The 14,788-nt window shown below is 51.4% G+C and overlaps 1 protein-coding gene and 2 pseudogenes across 6 annotated transcripts in view; 2 read left to right on the forward strand and 1 right to left on the reverse strand.

Moving 5' to 3' along the window:
- LOC144172923 (lysine-specific demethylase 4B-like) overlaps positions 1–14,788 on the reverse strand; it is a 131,803-nt gene that overhangs the window by 68,276 nt on the left and 48,739 nt on the right. The window lies entirely within an intron of this gene.
- On the forward strand, positions 819–1,544 carry LOC144172926 (uncharacterized; annotated as a pseudogene).
- LOC144172925 (uncharacterized) lies at positions 3,791–6,950 on the forward strand (annotated as a pseudogene).

Consider the following 14,788-nt stretch of genomic DNA (forward strand, 5'->3'; position numbering starts at 1 on the left):
TCGAAGCACCGTCGTTAGAGAGTTTGCGAGTGAACATACGAGCTAGTAGAAATATTCCCCCCACGCTACATGTGCTTTGTCCTGACGGGGATTGCCTGCAAGGCTACATTTCACTGTGCCAGCAGGACGCCCCAACTTTTAATCACCAACTGATGTTTATTTTCTTAAAAAGGAGTACTGACACCAAATTTTCACGCCTAAATAATGATATAATTGGCTTCAGTAGTCTGTAGAGCTGCCTCACAGAAATTTTTGCAGCGATCCGAGGCCGGAATCACATCGAAAATCAATTTTAATTGTACCAGCTGCGAGCTACCGCCAATCGGCAGCATTAGCAAAATCGCTATCGGCGTGACGAAACATTGTCCGGCGTGTCTGGCCGGATCAGAATGACGTCATGTAGTCGTTTTTCGGAACCGGGAATGATAGCCTGCATGCTGTTGTCGGTGGTCTTTGTTTCGGCAGGAGGCGTGGGTATGTAAGCAATGCTTGTAAACTTTGCGCACTTTGCATGTTCGACGTCTTTGCTCTTCAGTTCGTAGCCGGCGCATGGTGTTCCCTTGCACTGGTGCCGAAAACTGTGCGGTGTCGTATCTGAGCGGCCTGTGCGCGTCGCCGAGCTCGCCAAAGTTCTGTTACGGCAAGCTCGCGGAATGTGAAGTACTGCTTGTAGAGGTCGCCACCCTTCAGCCATTTAGTTAGGCTGCCACTAGCGTGTGGCGCCACTTATTTTGTATATATTCTGCCCCAAATAAAGTGTGGGACTTCTTTTGTCAGCGGAGCAGCTGTCGTGCGCATCGGCTCTTACTGCGGGCCGGGGCCGCTCGTGCTCCCGCACGCTCGCGCGGCACCAGTCACGCGACATGGTGTCAGAAGTGGCCGCGTAACGTCCCCTCATCCCGGAATCACCCCGACCGCACGACGATGGCCCTCAAGGACGGAGCGCCGCCAACAATGTTCAGCCTCAACCTCCAGCCGCCCGCACCGTTCGACTTCACGAACCCCGGAACCTGGCCAGCATGGCTCAGCCGCTACGAGGACTACGTCGTCGTTTCGGGCCTGACTCAAGCGTCTGGCGACATGCAGGTACGCTCGTTGTTGTACTGCATGGGGCCGGAGGCCTGCCCACTGCTCGAGACGTTCTCGCTCGACGCCGCATCACTCGCCTCATTTCAATCGCTTGCCGCTCGCTTCACCGACCACTTGGTGCACCGGGCGAACGAACTCTACGAGTCGTCGCGTTTTCAACGACGCGTTCAGTTGCCCGACGAAAGCATCGACGCCTACTACGCCAAACTGTGTAAAATGGTGAAGCAGTGCAACTATCCGTCAGCTGAGGTGGAGCAAAGGCTGGTGCGCGATAGATTCGTCGTCGGCCTCCGCGACTCGCGCCTTTCAGACCAGCTTTGCCGGAACGCGAAGTTGACGCTCAAAGAAGCATGGATGCAGGCCCGTCAATCAGAAGACGCCGACAAAGAAAAAATGTTGCCCCAAAACCGCGCAGAGCACTCCTGCGAGCTACCCCTCGACGCCGCACGCGATAAGTTCGCCTCTCGCCGCCGCAACTACGATAAGCCGCCTACACCCCCGCGAAAAGCAGAGCGCTCCCACCAGCCGTCAACATGTGAATTCTGCGGCCGCGCGCCACATCCACGTTCGAACTACCCTGCACGAAATTCCGCCTGCAACTTCTGCAAAAAGAAAGGGCACTTTGCTGAAGTGTGCCGTGCTAGGAAGGCAAAACACAAGCTCGGTTCTATTCACCTACACGCTGTCGGGACGCCCGCCGCAGCAAAGTTCGTCGACGTCACCGTTGACAACTACACAGCGCAGTTCAAGGTCGATTCCGGAGCCGAGGTGTTCGCCGTTCCGACCGACTTCCCTGCGTTGCCGGCTAAGCTTGACCAAGTCAACACCCTGCTCACCGGACCCGGCGGTCAGCCGCTGCGTGTGCTAGGTTCGTACATGGCAAGACTTCGGTGGCACGGGAAAATGAGCTCTCAGCGCTTGTACGTGACCCAGTCTCTCACTGTACCTCTTCTGGGACTGCCGGCGCTTCAAGCCCTTGAAGTTGTAAAGTTTCTCGACAAACTCCAGACCCCAGAAGCAACATTGCGCGCGGAGCTCTTCCAAGGATTGGGCACCCTCAAGGACGAGTACACTATCCTCCTTAGACCTGATGCCGTACCCTTCTCCCTAAGCACGCCTCGCAGGATTCCCATCCCGCTGCTCGAGGTCGTCCGCCACGAGCTTGACAAACTGGAGGAAGGAGGCGTGATTCGCAGGGTCGACAATCCAACGCCGTGGTGCTCTGGTCTCGTCGGAGTCCGGAAAGCCGATGGTTCCTACCGGCTGTGCGTTGACTTGACTCAGCTGAACAATGTTGTCCTTCGTGAACGCCACATTCTACCAACTGTAGAGCAAGTGCTTGGCCTCCTCGGCGACGGAACACTTTTCTCAAAGCTTCCACCAGGTTAAACTCTCTGCCGACTCCCAAGAGCTCACAACCTTCATCACCCCATTTGGCCCATACTGCTTCTGCCGGCTCCCCTTCGGCATCACCTCCGCGCCGGAGTACTTCCAAAAACAGATGGCCAGGATCCTGGAGGGCCAGGAAGGAGTCGCCAATATGATAGACGACATTCTGGTCTTTGGGCGCACCCGCGAGGAGCACGACGCCAGACCGAGCCAGGTGCTGTCTCGCCTTGCAAAAGCAGGCATCACATTGAACCAAGACAAGTGTCGTTTTGGCGTCTCCGAAGTCTCCTTCCTAGGAGTCATCGTTTCAGCACAAGGCATCAGGCCAAGTCCAGACAAGGTCGAAGCAGTCAAAGCCATGGAGGCTCCAACCGACATCGCAGGTGTCAGGCGACTGCTCGGAATGGTCCACCATCTTGCCCGGTTTTTGCCTTGCATCTCGGAGGTCACAGCTCCCATCAGAGCACTTCTAAGCAAGTCTGTGAGTTGGGTGTGGCAGCATGAACAAAATGCTGCATTCGAGAAAATCAAGGAACTCCTGACGTCAGACCGTTGCATGGCCAAGTACCATCCGTCATACGCCACCACAGTTTCAGCTGACGCAAGCTCGTTTGGACTCGGCGCGGTCTTGCTGCAGACCCAGCCCTCAGGAGAGCGCCGCCCAGTTGCGTTTGCTTCGAGGTCAATGACCGAGACAGAGCAGCGTTACAGCCAGACAGAAAAGGAAGCGTTGGCAACGACATGGGCTATCCAACGGTTTGACAAATTCGTCCGCGGCATCACCTTTGATGTCGAGACAGATCACCTACCACTCGTTTCACTCTTCGGCAAGATGGAGCTGGACATGCTGCCGCCTCGCACAGAGGCTCAGGTTAAAGACCATACGATATAGTTCCGGATGCTGCACGTGCCAGGAAAGCTGCTAGCTACGGCAGATACGTTGTCACGCATCACCCAAAAGGCGTCCCCCTCCCCCTGGACACCGTGGAATTGTTTGCAGCTCAAGTGGTCAGCGGCATGTCAGAAGCCTTGCCACTAAGCCCACAGGACATGCGACAGGCACAAGAGTCAGATGGCGAGTGCAGAGCCCTCACCTCCTTCTGCCAGAATGGTTGGCCACAGAAGTCCAAGCTGCCACTGCACCTCTCCTAGTATGCCTCAGCAGCAGATGAGCTCTCTGTCTGTGACGGTGTTCTACTGAAAGGCGCCAGGATAGTCATCCCACATTCCCTTCGGCCAGCTGTCTTGACGCTGTTACACGAAGGACACCAAGGCATCAATAGGGTGAAAGCTCTTGCTCGAGAGTCCATTTGGTGGCCTGGCATTTCGGCAGACATTACCTCTCTGGTAACCAACTGCGAACAGTGTGCTTCCACTCGGGTGAACCTTGCAGAACCCCTGATCTCCACGGTCCTACCTGGACGACCCTGGGAACTTGTCGGCATGGACCTGTTCCACCTCCGCAGCCAGACATTCATCTTGGTGGTGTACTACCACTCCAGGTACCCTCAAGTCGTAACCTTGAGGAGCACAACGGCTCAGGCAGTCATTGATGTCCTCAAAAGCATCTTTGCCCGCCATGGGATTCCGCGAGAGGTCAGATCGGACAATGGTTCCCCCTTCTCTTCGCACGAGTTGGCAGCGCTTGCGGCATCTTACGGCTTTGACCACGTCACCAGCAGCCCGCACTATGCACAATCGAATGGAGAGGCGGAGAGAATGGTCAGGACCCTCAAGGAGTTGTTCCGCAAAGCAGCAGATCCTCATCTGGCCTTGCTCAGCTACCGGGACACCCCAGGAGTCGATGGCTTCAGCCCGGCCCAACTCTTGATGGGACGACAAGTCCGAAACAGGACTCCCAGTTATGTCCTCACTGGCCGTCGAGGAAAGACGTGAGGAGCAAAGAGCGGAAACAGACGGCTGGCTTTAACAGGCATCACGGAGCTCGAAATCTGCCATCGCTCCGAACAGGCCAGTATGTCTGGGTGCGGCCCGACCAGGTCAAGGCTACTGTGCTGAGCCCAGCACGGCGACCACGAAGCTATGTCGTGGAAACGGAGCAGGGTGGCGTCCTACAATGCAACCGGCGTCACCTAGTGCTTTTTGCACCTTTTGCGCCAAGGGTGGAACTACCGCCGTCTGAGGAGCAAGAGCCACAGCGGCCACTTCCCCTTCCGGAACCCGCAGTGCAACCACCCGGTTCCCTTGGACTGCCCCCTGCAGACAGTGACCGCAGTGGTGTGACGCGGACACGTAGTGGCCGCCGTGTTGTGCCTCCGGACCGCCTGAACTTGTAACGTGCAGTGTCTGGTGTCCTCCCTCTTCCGCCTGGTCCTCAAGGGGGGAGATGTAGAGGTCGCCACCCTTCAGCCATTTAGTTAGGCTGCCACTTATTTTGTATATATTCTGCCCCAAATAAAGTGTGGGACTTCTTTTGTCAGCGGAGCAGCTGTCGTGCGCATCGGCTCTTACTGCGGGCCGGGGCCGCTCGTGCTTCCGCATGCTCACGTGGCACCAGTCACGCAACACTGCTCAACTGCTCAGTGGAAGCCTGTCCGAGCAAATCGAAGGACGACGCCAAGATGCACTATTTTCCACATGACGACGCGCAGCGCAAACCGTGGGATGAGTTCATGCGCGCCAGCGGCCGCAAGAACTGGTTGCCCCAATTGGCGAGCAGAGTGTGCTCGCTGCACTTCTCGGGTGACTGCTACCTGCACAGCCTGAAGTTGACGGAGGAGCTGCCGCAAAAGCGGAGTGCAAGCAATTAGCCAGTTTTAGAATAGGAGAACACGGCGTTGGGGGCCCCCAAGAAGTCAGGGGAATTTTCTCAGAAGCGGTAAACTGCGCTAACTAAGACGCTACACAGAGAGAGCTACACAGACAGGCGCCTGCCTTTGTGTAGCTCTCTCTGTGTAGCGTCTTAACTCTTTCACGACGGCGCTATAGGGACCGGGCGGCCGTTGTATGGCACCCCCGTCGTTTCAGCGAACAGCGCCGCCCGTGGCGATCCGCTCATCAGTGGAATGCCGGTGGCGGTCAGTGCAGCGTAGTTGTGCATGGCTTTCTGTAGTTTTTCTGCGGTGCAGCTTGCAAAGCGTACATAACCCAACGTGCGTTTTTCAGATCGGTAAATCTTAAGCGCAGATGTGACGTTTACGAGGCATGACATGTGTGTTATCTACGCCCATACTCAGTATTTACAAATAGCAGACGACGCTCAATGCGCCAAGCTGGAAGTCAAGCTGGAAGTGAAAGTTCATTGTTTTGTGCAATTTTTTTCATGCCTGCATGCAGTTTCGCGAATCGAGGAGTATATTGCTGCTAAATGCTCCCACAAAGCCGGTGTGCGCAACCGATCTAGGAATGCTGCGGCGCTGGCCTCTTTGGCAGTGATGACGAAACGGCGTCGACGTCGAGCACAAGCGAAAGACAAAGTTGGGCTGTGTCTTCGAAGATTTACCTCAAAACAGAAATTGTGACGGACGACGCTTCCGTAACTTCATTACCTACGGCTGAAACGTGTTTAATTTCACAGAAATGCTCTTACTACAGTCATCGGGAATCGTTGATAGAATAAAAACCGCATGATAGTAGAACGTTATTGCTTGTTGTGGAGAAGCATTGCTTTACAAGAATTGCAATGGTTGCTGGCTTGTTGGTAAATGATTTTTCAAAAACCACCTCCTGCGTGGCTGAAGGACGCAAGACAGGAGGGTGCCAGAAACCTGTACTCAGCTTTACAACTGAATGCCGAGGTCGTTTTACAAGCTGCCACCTACGCCTGAAAAATCATGCACACCTCCGTCTAACGACGATGGTTTATAGCAAAGCTCTATCGTATGGGTTTCCTTGGTTGCCTTCTGGATTTAAACTTTGACTAGTTAAGCGTCGAATTTGACCAGCACGCAGTTTGGTCTTTTGATCGCAGTGTCTTTGACTTTGACCATTTCCCATTCGATTTTGCCTGAAGAAAGCTTTGTGTTCAACCATCATAATCATTATACGGAGGGCTAGATGATTTTACTGCTTAATTTTGAACTTCCATGCCCCCTCTCCAAATCTACACTTTTTCCAGTGTGTCGGAAATGTGTCTGTGGCGGAGGACTCGGGCTCATGCACTAATATTTGAGGCAACTAATCGCGCGTTTTTGGTGCTTCACCAGGCATTATACGGTTTTTTTAGTTGCTCTGTAAAGAATACTTAAGCATTAAAAACACTGGCTGACGTTAACACTGCCACATTTTTTAACTATCGGTGCCAGCCTTTATTCTACGCAGATGGTAAAACGGGAAGCGGAGGAGGGATGGTGGATGGTTTGTAGCTTGGGCTGTTGACAGGGGTGAGACAGCTGAACCAGATTTGGGAGCAGTTTTCGGAGCAGCAAAATCTCGATTTTGGAGCAGGAGAACCTTGATTTGGAGCAGAAGAACGACATTTATTATGCCACCTTAGGAGCCTAAAAAACAAATTTCTGGCAAATCGGGGGGGGGGAGTGCACTTTTTAATTGGTTTTGAACGTACATAACTCTGAAACAGCTATCAATAAAGTTTTTCTATCAGAGTATCACAATTGGTATGACATTTTTACAAACCATATTTAAATTTCTAGGCTCTATGCGTAGATAGCGTGGAGCGCCGTTGAGAATATAGAATTGAAAAACTAAGCAACTCCAAGGTATTTTTATTATCACGTGAATGCCTAAATTATTATTTTTGCAATCCCAGACCCGGCTTTACGCACAAGTGTAGAGCCACGGCAAAAGTTGTGCAAAGCGAGGTGACAATCGTCGCACCCCCCCCCCCCCCCCCCCTCCCCATTCAATCCCCAAGGTACACGTTCACTACGATCGTAATTTGAGTAACATTGGTATGTTCAGCCACCTCCCCCTTGGCTCCAAATTTCACTTCAGATAGATGAACCATTATTACTAGCGTGCAATAATAGCCCGTCCTGAGACACTGCTTGAATATTTTGCGGCGATGTAGCCTGCGCCGCCACTTCTGCAGCGTCTATCGTCCCATTCCCGCCGCTCGCAAGCTTGCTGTCAGAGGCAGCAATAAATCAGCGTTTTATAACACCGCAACGAGTGCGAAATTTCACTTCAAGCACGCACCGCGCCTCACACTCAACGCCGAAACACGGCGAATTCGCCGGCACCACGTTGTTTTTGATGAACTCCCGTCTTTCGAGTTGCGCAGCTTCCCGCAACAGATCAAACAACTAAATGTAAACACAGCCACCCCCATAACCAAAACCACGGTACAAATCGGCGAAGAGCACTCAGCCTGAGCAACTGCTTCGCCCGGCGGCCATGTTTTCCAATGTTCACCACACCAAGATGGCGGCGCCCGCTGAACGCTGATGTCGTTCCGGAGATAAGGCGCTCCGAAAATTGCCGTTTTTTCGTCAACTTGCACAAGTAGTTTGTCGCCTCAGTACGCATAAGCATTTTTTCTACAGGACTTTGGAATGGTTTTCGATAGGGAAACTTTAAAACTCGCAGAATGTAACATGTGCTACCTGACGAGACTTTCGAAAAAAAAAAAAGAAACTATCTCTGAGGCAGTTTCATGCGGTGTTTTATTGAATGATCAATCAACCAAACCTTTACAAACAGCATCACCTTGGCGGTGCTGAAAAATTATGCCGTCAGTAAGCATTTTTCCCCACTGAGACTGACGGGTGCGTTAAAATCCTTGGCTCTCAGACTGTTTTGGAGCAGTTTGGCGCAATTTTTGCGATTTTCAAGCTTTTGGAGCAGCCTGGCGCAGGAAAACAAATTTGTATCAAAACTGCGCAATATGCGCAGCTGTCTCACCCCTGTGTTGAGTTGGTGAATAACTTTGACTCTTGATAAAATGACCACCACAAACGTGGGATTTCCACTTCGGCTTTCAGGCTCCCATGCTGTCACAGTGTCACTCACCAAAACCGAAGGTACAAAGCTCACGGTTACAGAAAGTGTAAACTACCGCAACATTTCTACGGCTACACGGTAATCCATCTCGTATGCAGGTGCCTTTCTATTTAAAGCACACAGGGGTGAGACAGCTGAATCCGATTTGGGAGCAGTTTTTGGAGCAGCGAAATCTGGATTTTGGAGCAGAAGAACCTTGATTTGGAGCAGTGAACGACATTTATTATGTCAGCTTATGTGCCTAAAAAATCAAATTTTTGGCAAATCGAGAGGGGGGGGAGTGCACTTTTTCATCGGTTTTGAACGTAAATAACACTGAAATAGCCTTTCGATAAAGTATGTTCTACCAGAGTCCTTGTATTCCTTGTACCAGAGGAAGCTCGCTGTCAAAGGCAGCAATAACAGCGTTTCATAACACCGCAATAAGTCCGAAATTTCACTTCAGGCACGCACCGCGCCTCACACTCAAGGCCGAAACATGGCAAATTCGCGGGCACCGCATTGTTTTTGATGAACTCAGTCTTCCGAGCGGCGCAACTTCCCGTAACAGATCAAACAACTAAATGTACCCACCCCCATAACCGAAACCACGGTAGAAATCTTCAAATAGCACTCTGCCTGACCTAGAGTGAACTAGCCTGAACCACGAGTAACTGCTTCGCCCGCCGATCATGTTTTCCAATGCGGCGCCCAGTGATGTCGTTCCGGAGATATGGCGCTCCAAAAATTGCCGTTTTTTCATCAGCTTGAACAAGTTTTGTCGCCTCAGTAAACATTAGTATTTTTATATAGGGCTTTGCGATGGTTTTCGATGGAAAAGCTTTAAAAATGTACAGAATATAACATGTGCACCACGACATTGTCGCTTTCGAAAGAACTTTCTGGGACAATTTTATGCGTTTTTTATTGATTGATCAATAAATTAAACTTTTACAAACACCATCACCTTAGGGCTGCTGAAAAATTATGCCGTCAGAAAGCATTTTCGCCCACTGAAACTGACGGGAGCGTTCAAATCCTTGGCTCTCATACTGTTTTGGAGCAGTTTGGCGCAATTTTTCCGATTTTCAAGCTTTTGGAGCAGCCTGGCGCAGGAAAACAACTTTGTATCAAAACTGCGCAATATGCGCAGCTGTCTCACCCCTGAGCACACGTATCGAGGTATCCCAGCGCTAAGGCTGGCGTGGAAACCGTAGTCATTGAAACCAGTGAAGATAATTTAAAGTGGTAGAAGTGAATTCTAATATTGCTAAAAGTTTTATTCCTATTCAGATCGCGCAAAGCCAGGCGCAGAGCGCTGCAAAAAGCGCTCGTGTCAATGTAGCCCTTCCCCAACCTTACAAGCACCCAATAAGTTTGCGTAGCTGTTAGTGCATTTAAAAAGAAAATAATACTAATAATAGTAGTTTTATTCGTACTCAGAACGGGTGGAGCCATGCGCAGATCGTTGCAAAAAGCGCTCATGCCATTGCAGCCGATACCCAACTTTAGACGCGTCCGACAAGTTTACGTAGTCAATACAGTTGAACACGGATATATCGAACACGGATATATCGAATTATTGTCTATATCGAACAGTGCAAACATCCCCTCGAAAATCCCATGCAAAAGTATAGGGCTGTTGTGCGCGTGTATCGAACTCCTGATCATGGGCAAATTCGATATATCGAATTCCGTGCCGAAGGCTCCCCTGAAAGTTTGCGTCCTGTGATGGGGTGGAGTTGATGATAATGTTGACTCATCGCAGGCGCTGCCTGGCTTGGTGAGACAGGGGCGGCGTCCGCGGCATTATGTCGCTTCGATGGCCTTCAACAGCTGTTTTCACGCTGGCACGAGGGGCAGCTTCATGATAGCTAGAACGCGGATAGTGGTTGGGGCGGAAGGACATAAAGGAGGAAAAGAAATTGACCGGAGGCACTCTTTTTCTGTGGCTGAGCTGTTTGGTGGCTCGTGCAGGGGGACCGATGCGGCGTTGTATGTTTGTTTTGTACAAGGCATTCATTTCGGAGCAACGAAGGCGGGAATTCGTCGGGTGCAGGATGCTGAAAAGTTGTTGGTTGAAAAGCCGTTCGGAATTCCTCGCAGTAGTTTTGAGGGCGATGCACCCATCAACGTTGACGTAAAGGCGAATGCAGCACAACCCGCCCCGGCTATTCCGGAGCGTGTCGGGTGCAAAGCGACTTCGTTGCATGCCTCCAGATGGGGGAGGTGTTCGGTTCGGATACTGAAGATAACGGCACCCAGTGCCTGACAACGTTCCCAACCGCCTACTGCAGCCGAGGTTACGTCAGCGTTATTCGCCTCTGTTGTGGCACAGTGTACAGCGTTGATTTTCTCATTTGTGCGTGTTTGTAATCTTGAAGACAATTTGGCGAACTCTACAACGCAAAGAAAAAACAAGCAAAGCTCAAAGACATTTCAATGATAAATAAAGGACGGTGGTCATCATGCTGCGGTTCGAATTTTCCGTGCTTTGATGGTCAAAGCTGTAAATTACCGTTTTCCACGACTTCAGAAAACTCTCAGTGATGTGCGGAGTTGTCAGATAATCTTCATATAGGCCTATTTTATATATCGAATTATCGATATATCGAATTCTTTCACGATCCCCTTGGAGTTCGATATATCCGTGTTCGACTGTACTGCATCTAAGAACCCAACACATCTGTCTAGACTTCGTTTCATCTCAAAAGTGTGCTCACAATGCCACCAAAACATACAAAGCACCGAAGCAAACACAACAAAAGCAACGGGAGTCTGTGTAGTCCAATGCACCGGCTCATTCCACTGACGAGGGGAGCGCCGAGTGGTGGCGCCACCCGTCCAGCTGCCCGGTCCCTATACGCCTCGAGCTTCGCGATCGCTGCGCCGCCTGCCGCCGCTTCTCCGCGGCGTTGACGGGATTTGCGCTGCGTGGCTGATAGGGGCGCGTTCAGTGTTTTGGTTCTGTTTCGCTTCGTTTCGCCCTTTCGCGCCCTAAAAAAACTTGTTATGGTGACGTCTGTAGGCAAAGAGTACGTTTAGGTCCCTTAAAAAGCAGCTGCGTTTTCGTAGAGTACGCGATTGCCTTCAAGAGCTACCCGGGGACGCGGTTCTGCGCGCTTCGTCGCCGCTGTTACGGGCGTCGGAGACGGCCGCAGTATACCACCCCTGTCACCTCCAAAACATCAGGCACAAGTGAATTCTGCTGTCGCCTCGTTTAGACCTGATACTGGCAAAATGAAAGGTTGGCTTTTTTTTTTTTTTTTTTTGCAGCGTGGACAAAGTATGCGGCTTCGTTTCGAATATGTACGTCGCAGAAAAATATGTTTCGGGGATGCGATTACTCAATCCCGGACAATAACTTATGCCTTTTATAAGAATATAAACCATGCGAAAATGTTAAGTATATTCCAAGCTAGTGCGTCGTTAAATATGTGCCCATACACGCCAAGAACCAAAGCAAGTTAATGAAACCACGGAAAAATAACTGCTGTGCAAGTGCGGAAACGAAACATAATAGCTCTAACGGAAATGAAAAAAAAAAGCAGTGCTACTTCTGACATGCTTAAGATGTTCGTCCAAACTTAAGCCAGGTAGGGTTCACTAGACCACGCGAAATGCACTTCTATTTCGCGAGACATCGGGGGGGGGGTAGGGGAGGGGGACGCTGTGTACAAATGCGGAGCGGAATCAAGCAATGAACGTTTTAGTAATCACACACACAAATCTCGCGTTCACTTCCCTTTTGTTTTTCTACTTCAACGAACAGCTAATCGTACGGCGGACGCATTTTTGGAAGTATATAGAGGACAGGCTGTTCAACAAGCGGTGAAAGGTGTCGTTGGAAGAGTGTGGTATATGTGATAAGGCCCTCTAATTTCAGTTTCGGCTTTATTCTGCTGGCTCCCTGTGCCATATGACGATATTTCGAAGTATTAGTCGCGGACGCGGATTATATTCTAAGCCCGTCGCCGCGCTGCTCGCAAAGTATATGTGTAGCAGCTATGTTTGCGGGCGCTCACCTCACGAAAAGACGACTCTGTCGTGTGCTGATCCCCGAGTATAATTATGCGGTTCCATCGTACTTTTGTTGAATATTCCCGAAATTAACACAGACTGGCTTGTAAATGGTGGTGATCAATATCTGAGGCAAACGTAACTGGCGTGCTGTCAGGTATGAGTGCTCCGCTGATTATGTAAGCGCACAAAACCGATCTAAATAGTAGTGTATAGCAGTAGCATGAGCATCTGAGGAACCGGTGGTTACGGAGAGACTGCTAGTAAATTCAGGTCATTTTAACTGCAATCGGCTCCATCATACGCCGGTTCCGCGACGCTGGCCTTGTGACACACACCTAGCGCTTATACAAACCGAATATACCAAACTAAGATCGCGTCAAAAACATTTGCGCTCTCGTAAACACACCCCATTTGCGAACAGAGTGACTGCTCCACATAAACATGGATTTCCAACGCCCGCAAACGGTAAATGTCAGTCGTGAACGTGCCGCAAAAGCAGCGGCGGCACTGGGGAGCGGGACGCGGACTCCCGCGCCTGCTTTCGAAACGGGCCGCTAGGGGGATTTCAGTGGCGCCCCTACAGGCCGCGCTCGAGGCGTATAGGCAATCAGAAGCTGGCGTCCAATGATTTTAAATCTCCCGCAAAATCTGAAACCAGCGCTACACAGACAACTATTGCCATCTGGTGAGTTCATTGGCAACTTCTCTTTCAATTTCGGTTTCGTTTGTTTATGTGTCTCATGTGGTAACGGTGAGCAAGAGAAATTTGAACCGACAGTTGAGGGGAGGAGGAGGAAAAATGGCGTCGGGTTTGCGCTGCGCTCCGCACAGTCGGACTGCTGTAGCAAGCACTTCGGCAGCTCCTGCTGTCGATTTTTCCGATTCCAGCAGCAGTGAGGGGTCAAGCAATGATGTGGGATCTTCAGATTTCAGTTAGGACGACGAAGCTCCGGTTCAGGTGCCTCGCACTTCAACAAGCGCTGGCAGGTAATTTCATTGTGACTCCGCGCTGTATTTATAAACAAAACATGCTTCTTATCTGACGACTGCGGTTTTGATTTTGTGTTTAGGGTCTCGAGAACGTACAGCCGGGATATTTTGCCAAATTCACCGCGCCATATCGCGCTATCACCTTCAAGATAACCTGGCGCTCGTGTCAGATTAGTGCTGCAGGGTTCAGGTGCGACGCTTGTCGAGAGCGCTCGATTTTTTTCTTGTTTTTTACCACCAAACTGATAAGGATTTTGTGCGAGGACACAGAAGAGTATACTGTAATTTCCCGATTCTATTGCGCCCCCGATTCTAATGCGCACCCGATTTTCCTGACAAAAAAACCGAAAAAACTGGCACCTCCGATTGTAACGCGCACGGAACTGTGTGAGCAAGAAAAACGAATCGGCAGCCCGCCGCGGTGGCTCAGTGGCTAAGGCGTTGCGCTGCTGAGCACGAGGTCGCGGGTTCGATTCCCGGCCGCGGCGGCCGCTTTTCTGATGGAGGCGAAAAGCAAAAACGTCCGTGTGTACGAGATTTCAGCGCACGATAAAGATCCCCAGGTGGTCAAAATTAATCCGGAGCCCTCCACTACGGCGCGCCTCTTCGCCTGCGTTGCGTCGGCGCGTTAAACCCCACAATCAATCAAATCAAATCAATCAACGAATGCGAGAGACCTGATGCTTTGCAGAGCAAAGTGTTTGCGTCGACTCCCCACTCAGCCTTGAGCACTTCGTCCACCCTCTGCGCAGGCTGCTAGCGCGCCATTCTGCTGCGCCAACGCATGAGCCGCGTGCGTGTTCCCAAACAGACGGCACGATTTCCATCCACTGGGCAGACTGCCACGAACGCCTGTCGCCGACACGAGCACGGCCGTGGTGCGCAACCCTGTGGCCACATTCGGGGCAGTGCCTCACCTGCTCCCCTGGACCTCCTTTGTGATGGGGGCAAGCCCCATCACAAAGACCAAGCTTATCGCCAAAGCACACGGCAGCTTGCAGCTGCTTGCTTTGCAGACAGCCTGTGCGAGACCTGTGCGCCAATCGTGCGGCGTTGCACAACAGACGCACCGTCGTGTGTGCCATTAGAACACGCTCACCACCAAGGCAGCCCGCCGTCGAAAACACGACCTGGACCTAAAACTCGTACATCTCGTCCCTTGGCCGAGGATCAGTTATCTTTACCTTCAAGATCAGTGCAGTCGAAGTAAAGGTGGACGTGTGCATGCCTGCACCTTTGTTGGGGACGGCCCTCAAGTGCCCAAAGGTCGCCCACCACCTGCGCAGGGACAGAAGGGCGAGCCAATGTGCTCTCGCCGAGCTGGTCTCTGCCTGGCGCCAGACTGCCCCCCCGTTTCTGCGGCAGTCAACTGAATGCCCATTTTGCCACCAGCCAT

This window comes from Haemaphysalis longicornis, unplaced genomic scaffold (genome assembly GCF_048455015.1).
Source record: "Haemaphysalis longicornis isolate Haplotype H1 unplaced genomic scaffold, Haemaphysalis longicornis Haplotype H1 scaffold_27, whole genome shotgun sequence".
Lineage (NCBI taxonomy): Eukaryota > Metazoa > Arthropoda > Arachnida > Ixodida > Ixodidae > Haemaphysalis > Haemaphysalis longicornis.